Here is a 10,609-nt window from a genome sequence, read left to right as displayed (position 1 = left end):
TTCTGGCTAAACATGACTTTGTTTCTCTCACATCACGTTGCAAACTCATATTCTACTGGTGGGAAATTAAAACTTCAAGATCCTCAATAGTATTGTCAAGGTGGTATCAGATTGTGAGGAATTCACAAAATTAGCAAGGGCTTAATATGAGGATATTTTTTCCCCCATTTCCAGTGGAAACTCTTGAGTTATAATCCACAGTATGAATTAGAAACAACAATTTTGAGAGCTAGGAAAGGATTTGTTAACTCCAAGGTTTCTGCTTCTCTTCTCCACCTGATGTCTACCCAGGAGTTGGGCAGCAGGCAGGACGGCGGAAATGAAGATGTGTGTGCAGCTCCACCTGATCGGCGGCTGTCACTTCCTGGATTACTGGTCTCGGCTGACTCTCCTTTTATTCCCTGCTGCTCCTTGCTTTTTTCCTCTTTCCTCCTTCCTGACCCCAGACAAGCCTCCCTCTCTCCTGCCCGGCTCCCCTCCAGCCTCACGCGGCCACCTCCACCTGAGGTGCAAGCAGAAGGTGTGGGTGGAAGTGGCGCTAGCATCATTTATGCTTCCGGCAGCACCCACTCGCCTAGCTACCCAGCCTAAGGTGAGGGGGTGACCCAGGAAGGAGAGCGCGAGAAACGCGAAACAAATTGTCACCCCAGCGAGCGACACTGGTAAAGTTGTAAGTCGAGGACTTAATAGTTCACTTGAACGATGATGCCACTCCCACCTGATCACATGGCCGGCAAGCCACTCCTATCCAGTCACATGGCCATTAAGCCACACCCACAAAATAAGCCACATCCACAGTGTGGCAGTAAAAAAATTGGCTGCCCACTATTGTGTCTACCTAATCTGTTATAATTCTAAATCTTTTGTGGAATATCAGTTTAGGAAGGCTAGTTTAAACTCTGAATTCTGCTTAGGATAGCCAGGCAGCAGATGACAGAAAAGACCTCCATTTGAGTTCCTGAAGAATTGTTACTAAATGCAGTCCAAACAAGGTTTGAATATCCAGACAGGATCAAAGTCCCATTCTAATAAATCCCATCAGAATTTCCTGTGAACTAACCATACATCGCATTGTCTAATTCTCAGCTGTTCATTCTGCTTGCTCTTTATCTAACCTACAATCATTGTTTATGCCCCAAACCATCTGCACAAATCTATCAACTACTATGAAGCTTGAAGCTTTCTATTATGTACTGGTTTCTATAAACAGCTACCCTGTTATTATTTCCTAGTTCTACTAATGTGGGTGATATGTCACTGTGATTATTGTTCATTTCATTCCTGTTGTTATAGTTACTGTAACATTAACTCATCCTCTTGCATGCAAATTTGAATCCTAAAATCATTGCTATTTTTTAAAAGAAAAGTGTAGGTCAAAAGCCGCTTGTCCTGCTATCTAAACAGATGGCTCAACAACATTGGGGGGGGGGGTATATTCAAAACGCAACATTGGTATGAACATTATTATGGGGTATAATATGATACACATACTAGTTTAAATGAACTAGGATCACAAGAGTACAAGTGCACAAGAGTGCCTTCCGTCCCCTGTCCTATTGCTCCCCTATATCTCCTATACCCTCCTTCTATTCCTATATCTCTTCTTCTATTCTTTCATTGATATGTTCTATTACTATACCTTCTTTTCTATTCTTTCTAAGATATATTTTACTATGAGTATCTCCTCTATAACCTTCATCATGTATTTTACTATGTGTATATAGATATATACCCACTAAAACCCTCATTGTGTATTGGACTAACTAACTAACTAACTAACTAACTAACTAACTAACTAACTAACTAACTAACTAACCAAATAAATGAATGAATGAATGAATGAATGAATGAATAAAGAAATAAATAAATAAATAAATAAGGTAGTTGTATACTTAACTATATTTCAGAGCAATGGATGAGATGGTGGACATACCCTGAAAAATCTTCCTATCTTGCTTTGATTCACTGATTTACTGATGGGAAACTGAGATCACATTCAATACATGCAGTGGGACTGAAATGAACTCATGGAGAAACTTGAAATTGAATCCAGACCAGGGGTGGGTTCCAACTGATGTGGGCGCTCTAGTAGTGGCACACTGATGATGCAATTTTAGTGCGACAGCTCTGGTGCTGTCTGTGCTGGTCTGTGTGTGCCGCCATTATTATTACTTTTGTAATTTTTGAGTTTTTGAGCTCTCTGAGCATGTGCAGAAGTAAAATTGTCCCTCTGAGCATGTGTGGAAATGAAATTGCGCAGGGGGACGTTGTGATGCGCACCGGTAGGAAAAGGTAAAAGGAATCCACCCCTGATCCCAACAGAATTTTTTAGAATTGTGATCTGAAATCTAAAAAAATGGTCTGGGAGGATTGAGGAGGAAAGTGTTCTTTGAAAACGGTGGAGTGATCCAAAATGCGTTGGAAGATTAAATAAAAGATAAAATAAATGGACTGAAAAATGGGAAATTTATATGTTCTTGGATGACCTGAAAAAACAAATTAGGGATAGAAAAATATGGAGAAAATTATGTGATTGTTAAGACTCAACAATCAGTCAATGAGAATGCTATTGTTGTGGGAACCCACAACATATAACAACCCACATATAAACTGAAATTATAGGTCATTTGTGATTGAAATGTCATCTAGATAGTTGACATAACTCTTCCCCCCTTTCCCTCTAATCTTTTCTCTTCTTTTAACTTTTCACTTTATCTTCTTTATTCTGTCTTTATTTTATTTTCTCTCTAATTTATAACATTGTTATATTGTGTATTTTATTATGTCTTTTTGATGTATATACTGTATTCAATAAAGATTATTTTTTTAAAAAAGAAAATGCTGTTGTTAAAAAAGAGGACCCTCATTGTCCACTAAGAGGGTCTTCATAGCTAGGGAAGTACTATAGGAGTAAATGACAAAATGAGGCAGAGCAGATTAAGAAACAGACTTCCGCAAATTTGACTGGAATTGTACTTTATTGGTATAGGCCAGGGATGTCAAGCTCAATTTCATTGAGGGCTGCATCAGGGTTATGTTTGACTTGGGGGGGGGGGGTTTATTCATGAGTATTCATTCTTCTCAGGATCATAGGCTCACAGGGCTAGAAGGGACCTTGGGGGGGGGGTCTTCTGGTCATCTTTCCTACTCAATGCAGGAGCCTTATACCACCCTAGTCAAATAGTTGTTCAGTCTGCTTTTGAAAATCTATCAGTGATGGAGCACCCACAACTCTAGGAGGCAAGCTATTTTTAGTGATTAATTGCTCTCACTGTCAAAATGATTGATTTATCCACAAATATTCTTTCATATTAATTCACGTGTCCCAAAATATTTTCTCTCTCCTCAATCATCCCTCTGTTATTTTGTCATAACACCTTTATCTGACACACCCTTTTTATTCATTTTTCTATTCCCCCTTCCATTTTCCTCTCCCTCCCTCCCTCTCTCTCTCACACACACAGACACAAACACAAACACACACACACTTAAACTTTCTTTCCTGAAGTTGCCCCTCAGTAGTGATGAGCGAACCGAACCCGCACAATTCGGGTCCGTACCGAATTTTGTGGTGTTCAGTATGCCGAACACGAACCTGAATTTTTTTCAAACTTCGGGCAAAGTTTGGGCTCGTGTTCAGAGTTTGGAGCTTTGACGTTACCGGCAGGTTGCTAAGGACGCCAAGGTGATCACTTCCTGGATTCATCTTAGGCAACTCTTCTCTTCAACATATCACCTATCCCTTCTGTCATCCTCAGCCAACCTGGTCATTGTTGCACTGGCTGAAAATGATGCCAGGATAATGCAATATATATATATATATATGATGCAAGGTAACATACCTATTGTGTATTGTTTGGGTAAAGGTTGTTGTGTGTCCTAACTGGATGCAGTAGCTGAGCTGCAACCTGATTCACAAGTAGTATTACATTATTGCAGGAATTAAATCAACATCTATGCAGCAGTTCGATACCATATCTGGTTTTGGAAGTCTTGGATCACCAGTGGCATCAAAAAAGTTTAGGGTATTTGGTATATCCATTTGTTAAACTTCTGCTCTTCCAGTTACTAGTTCCAGAAAACACTACATGCTTCTCTCTTTGTTATTTATTCCACAATAAAGGTTTTAAAATGGGCAATATATCAATATGCAATTTGGCTCCAATTGCATGGTAGTTTTCACGGAGTTCACCGTGATTTGCTCAACTCAAATTTTCTGGAGAGAATAATTTCAAATGCTGATGGAATACATTATATTAGGCCACAATTCGGTTGGCTGGTTCAGTATGTCTCATGAAAATAGTGTTGTGACAAATGTCACAAAGCTCGTTAAAAGCAAAAGTAGATTAAACTTGTAAGAATACAAGACAGAGTTAAAAGCAAACTTTTCTATATTCACTTCTGGCACAGGCGTCAACATAATATAGGACATCAAAACAGCTTCTCACATTTCATATTCTACCCAATCTCCATTTTTTTTTACTGCCAAACAATATTATTCATGCAAATGATAACATAACATAAATAAATATGAAGACTGCAATAAATACAAAGCAACAAAAATATCATAAAGTTGAAATGTATTTGCAGTTGGCAATGAGATGTTTCAATTACATATCATATCAAAAACATGAGGTTTGCTTAACTGTAGTTACCGAAACACCCCCACAGTTCCTGAGATACAAACAGATAAATGACATTAGATCTTAATGTGTTCAACAGTACCATTTAAGGACTGGGTATATTCAAACACTACCGCTGTATTCATATCATCATCATTATTTTAACTATGACTTTAACCATCATTATTTTAACCAAAGGGCCTGTTTTGCAGACAAAATAATACTTCTTTGCTCAATTCCCTATTTGTTTTAGGTGCATCCATGCAGTGATGGGCTACCAAAATTTTTACTACCACACTGTGGGCGTGGCTTATGCATTTTGTTTCAACATCTTTCAGTGCTAATTGGGTGCTCTTGGGTGGAGCTCCAAATTTTGCCACCAGTACTGTGTATCACTGCATCCATGGATGGTTAAAGACTTGGAGGGAGACACAACTAAGCTAAGAATGCTGAAAATCACAAGCTGTGCATCCTGATTCATCCTGGCTAAAACTCCAAAACAGGTGATTCACCAACACATGAACAATTGGTCTATGAACATTTAAAGGATAATTCAGAGGATAATCAGAACTGCAGAAAAAACAATTACTGCCAACCTGCCTTTCATTAAGGACCTGAATACTGTATGAATCAAAAAGAGGATAGTGAAAATATTTATAGACCCCTTGCATCCTGGATATAAATTGTTTCAACTCCTACCCTCACTTCCCAACTAGACAGAATAACAGTTTTTTCCCTGAATGCCATCACAATTTTTCCCTGAATGCCATCACTTTTTCCCTGAATGCCAATTCCCTCACCACTGTCAAACTATTCACTGAGGCTGCATTACTATTACTATTACTATTACTATTAGTCTTCTCATTATTCCTATCACCCATCACCTCCCACTTATGACCGTATGATTGTAACTTCTTGCCTGTATCATTATGATTTATATTAATGTTGATTGTTTCCTAGTTGCTTATTTTTACATTATGTCAATCATGTGTTGTACTTCATGATTCTTGACATATATATATTTTCTTTTATGTACATGAGAGCATATGCACCAAAGGCAAATTCCTTGTATGTCTAATCACACTTGGCCAGTAAAGAATTCTATTTTATTCCATTCTATTCTATCATTTTCTTTCTGTCTTTGCAGACATTTTATCAATCAATCTAATGAATCTGAATTGATTAGATTGACTGATTGATTGGTTGTAGTTCACGTTTAGCAACTGACTTGGCCAGCAACTGTTCACAAAGACAATAGGGATTTTAAAATGTAACTTTGTGACCAATCCTCTCATTTACAATCATCACAGATCTATAAAGCAAAGGAAAGCTGAGGTAAGATTTTAAACCTTTGAACTTGCTCATTTATTTGTCACCACATGAAGACTGCAGCAATATCTCTCTGGATTTTTTTAAAAAAGAGCTTCAGTTGGGCCAAACAAAACTTTAGATAAGACGAATGCTTAATCTGATCCACTGACCAGAACAATTCTGTTCTTGTTTGTTAGCCAAGTGACCAAATAAGTCCATTTCTTCCCCATGCTTGCCTGTGAGCAGGATCTTGTAATGTTCTATAGAAACCCAGACCAGTTGGCTTGTATTCCTGTGCCTTTGAAGCAAGCGAAGTCAAATCATGTCTCTCCCTAAACTGTAAATATTTATTTGGTTACTACCATTCTCTGATATGAATAAAAGGTCTGATTTCTTTCCTGGAAACCCAAAGAAAATCTATTAGTTCAGACCATGACAGCTTGATATGATGAATCTTCATCCAGTTTCCAAATCCTTGGGGCTAATAGTTTGATAAGTATTATTGGCCGTACATTTATTGTACAAATTTCCTGATGTTTAGAGCTGGCTGTGGAAGAAAACCAAACTTTCATCACTCAGTATTCAATATCTGCTGAATATTGCCCTATTATCATTTTTTTCTTTCTTTGCAGACATTTTATAAAGTTGTGGGCCTTATTTTTCCTATCACAATGCTATGGAGAAGGCACAGTAACATTTTAAGGTTTTGTACTGAACCCGCAAGGTTCAGTAGGATAACAGATTAGGCAAGTAGCTCAATTTTCTTTAATTGCTCTAAAACTTCAGTTCTAGATAATTATTAAGCAATTAAAGCATTTATGGGTAAAAACATACTATTTAATTATTTCCTATTTTAAAAGTAATTAAGGATCATACCAAGGTACTAGAGAAGGGAGGACAATTAAAAATATATTAAATATTCAATAAATAGTGCATAAACTTACTACCCCCACTGCATGAAACCAGTTTGGTCAGTGCCACCGTCTTTTTTGGGAGGGGGGATTTTTTTTCCTCCATTTTTTTTCCTTCTGACCATGCACAGAAGCTGAATTTCCTGCACTGCACATGTTACCATCTTGTTTTTGGCTTTTTTAAAAAAGAAAATTTCCATGTGGCACAGGAGGAGGTGAACCAGCAGTGAGGTAAGTTAGAACCCACCCCTGCAGTGATGGGAACCAGGCTACAAATATTTAGTAGTAGTTATCTCAGGGGCCATAAGACAAGGGTGTTTGGGGACTTCATAAAGCCTCAGCCCAATCACATGATTGTCAAGCCACTCCCACCTGGTCACATGGCTGGCAAGCCATTCCTACCTGGTCACATGGCTGGCAAGCCACTCCCACCTGGTCACATGGCCATCAAGTCACACCCACAAAATAAGCCATGCCCAAAATTTTGGCAGCCCATCCCTGCATCTGGGAATATGAAGTCCCTGAGCCAAATGCTGTTCTACCTTTACAGGGAATCTTAGATGACAAGGGTTACAGGGAATCTGTGTAAACTAGAAGATTGGTTAGATACTGGAAACCAGAATAAAGAAATCAATTTCCCCACAAGATCAAGAAAAGACAAAACTCTATAGAATAGAGATGAGTATGCCCAGGGTGTGTGACAGAAATCAGGCCAAGTTATTTTTGTACAATTTCTGTACAATTTGCCACAGGAAACAACAGTAAGAGCATTACTGATTGGTTACAATGGTACATGATAGTCACGCCTGCACATAAGGCAAAGCCATCCCATAATTATTAACAAGATCCACCCACTTCATATAAGCTACCACCAAGTGTGTTTTTTACTATGATAATGATAGATTGTGTTCATCGCCAGCCTCTTACCTGTATACCCCCAACCACTGCTATCTTGTCACCTCCCTATATATATAAAATATATCCTATATCTCATATATCTTCTCTTCTATCCCTATATTTTTTTCTGCTATTCTCTCATAGTTATATTTTACTCCTTTATTTTCTCCCCTGTTCTCCCTTTAATACATTCTACCTGATTATATCCTCTATAACCCTCATTGTGCATTATTGTGTATTGGACAAAACAAGCAAATAAATAAATAACTCCAGCAGCAACTTACTTGCAGTGTATCTTAGCCGAGTATGAAAACAACATCCTGTCAGCTAGTTTGTGAGAAGTGTTTGTGTAGCTCTCCCTAACAGATATTACATTTTTTTTTCTTACAGTCAAAGAAGCAGCTAAGCTTACAGAAGTCCCTAATTACTTATTAATAAATTAATAAAAAAATAGACAAAAATCCAACTGTCCTACACATTCATCTATCTCATTCCAAACATCCTGGCATAGAGTCCAAAGTTTATAGTTCACTTTTTTTATATGACTAGGACGCTGATATATATCTTATCTTTTTTCTGTTACACTAATATTCCTTGTATACACATGACTGTACCCCATTGCATAACACCAATGCAAATATTAAACTTGCAGATGATACAACAGTGGTGGGTCTCATTAATAAAACCAAGGAGTCTATTTATAGAAAGGAAGTACAATCAGTGTTCCCGCTAATTTTGTGGGGGGGTGGGGGTGGAAAAGTATAGTGTCTGAGCGGCAGTCCCTTCGGGACTGGGCGGCACAGAAATAATAAACAAACAAACAAACAAATAAATAAAAAACCCACCCTGTTTTTCCTCAGAGAATTTCAAAATAAAATACTGTACTGTGTGTCTATAACAGTGAGCTCATAATAGGGCAACTCTATCAATATCAAAATGCCACTTAAATAGTTGAGCTAGTTTCAAACTAGATTTTGATTTTCTTTCTCTCTTCCTTACTCCCATTCTTTTTCTTTCTCTTTTCCTTCCTCTCTTTTTTCTATCTGTTTCTCTCTCTTCCTCTCTTCCTCTCTCTCTCCTTCCCTCTCACTCTTTCCCTCTCGGCTTCTGGGCAGGTTTGAAAAACTCTGAGTTGATGATTTTTAAGTGAGCGATTGCTCACTGCTCAGCTTAGAGGGAACTATGGCTGACATTATGGTGTAAAGAAAATAATCTTACACTTCACGACAAAAACAACAACAACCCTAAAGAACTTATAATTGACTTCAGGAGGAAAAGAAATGTACACTTACCATTTCACATAAATGGTGAAGAGGTGGAGAAGCTTGATAGCTTGAAATTTCTGGGTATTTATATCTCGGGAGACCTGTCATGGACTATGAATGTTAACAAGCTTGTGAAGAAGGCACAAAAGAGGCTGGAGTTCCTGAGAATGCTCAGGAAGATAAATCTATCTCAGCATCTATTGCTGTCCTACTATCACAGCACCATTGACAGCGTCCTGAATATGGCATTCTTGCATGGCAGCAAGGGGGCAGCTCTGCAACAGACAAAAAAGCTCTACAGAGAATCATTTGGAATACTGTGTTCAGTTCTGGAGACCTCACCTACAAAAAGATATTGACAAAATTGAACGGGTCCAAAGACGGGCTACAAGGATGGTGGAAGGTCTTAAGCATAAAACGTATCAGGAAAGACTTAATGAACTCAATCTGTATAGTCTGGAGGACAGAAGGAAAAGGGAGAACATGATCGAAACATTTAAATATGTTAAAGGGTTAAATAAGGTCCAGGAGGGAAGTGTTTTTAATAGGAAAGTGAACACAAGAACAAGGGGACACAATCTGAAGTTAGTTGGGGGAAAGATCAAAAGTAACATGAGAAAATATTATTTTACTGAAAGAGTAGTAGATCCTTGGAACAAACTTCCAGCAGACGTGGTAGATAAATCCACAGTAACTGAATTTAAACATGCCTGGGATAAACATATATCCATCCTAAGATAAAATACAGAAAATAGTATAGATGGACCATGAGGTCTTTTTCTGCCGTCAGACTTCTATGTTTCTATGTTTCTAAAACTGCCCAGAATATCATTGGACTCCAACTATCAGCCTGGACAATATTTTCGCATCTTGCTGTTTTTGGAAGTTGCACAACATTCTCAGAGATTCTGCTCATCTTACAATCTTACAATCTTTTTGGACTGCTGCCTTCTGGCAGAAGATACAGAACAATTAAAACTCAGGCCACACATTTTCTGAATAGTTTTTTTATCCCAGAACTATAATTGCACTTAACAATGAACTAAAGCAGTGATGGTGAACCTATGGCATGGGTGCCACAGGTGGCACGTGGAGCCATAGCTGCTGGCACGCAAGCTGTTGTCCTAGCTCAGCTGCACCACATGCATGTGTGTGCTGGCCAGTTGATTTTTGGCTTGCACAGTTAATTTGATTTGTCAAACTTGGTTACTGAAATCCAGATTTTATTCAGTATCTCATAATTAGAAATTAAAGGCAATTGTGTGGGATACCAAATGCTAATACAAAGTATTAGGGGTCAGCTTGAAGGGCTGGGGAATCAATATGATGATTGCTATTATGGGATTGAATTTTTTACCCCCTTTTTTTTTACCCCTTTTCCATTCTTAGCCATATTCACTTATCTATCTATCTATCTATCTATCTATCTATCTATCTATCTACCTACCTATCTATCTATCTATCCAGTATCTCATGTGTGCTATATCTATCTATCTATCTATCTATCTATCTATCTATCTATCTATCTATCTATCTATCTATCTATCTATCCAGTATCTCGTGTGTGCTATATCTATCTATCTATCTATCTATCTATCTATCT

This window comes from Erythrolamprus reginae, chromosome 3 (assembly GCF_031021105.1).
Source record: "Erythrolamprus reginae isolate rEryReg1 chromosome 3, rEryReg1.hap1, whole genome shotgun sequence".
Lineage (NCBI taxonomy): Eukaryota > Metazoa > Chordata > Lepidosauria > Squamata > Dipsadidae > Erythrolamprus > Erythrolamprus reginae.
This window is presented reverse-complemented; position numbering follows the sequence as displayed.